The following is a 200-nucleotide window of genomic DNA, read 5'->3' as shown; positions in this document are numbered from 1 at the left end:
CAACCGGAAGACTTTGAAGACAGTCACAGTCAGTGCGTTTCGGGAAAGATAGTGTCAAACCCGACTAACGGAATGCCAAACGTTATTTACAACAGTCGTGTTCACAGTCACTCTCAAGACCTTTAATCATCGGGGAAGGTTCAGGATGACCAACATGAGTAAATCATAAATTCCATCATGATTAAATCAACCAGGATTGT

Source organism: Penaeus monodon, chromosome 28 (assembly GCF_015228065.2).
Source record: "Penaeus monodon isolate SGIC_2016 chromosome 28, NSTDA_Pmon_1, whole genome shotgun sequence".
In the NCBI taxonomy this organism is placed as follows: Eukaryota; Metazoa; Arthropoda; class Malacostraca; order Decapoda; family Penaeidae; genus Penaeus; species Penaeus monodon.
The sequence above is the reverse complement of the archived record's forward strand: the minus strand, read 5'-3'. Positions refer to the sequence as shown.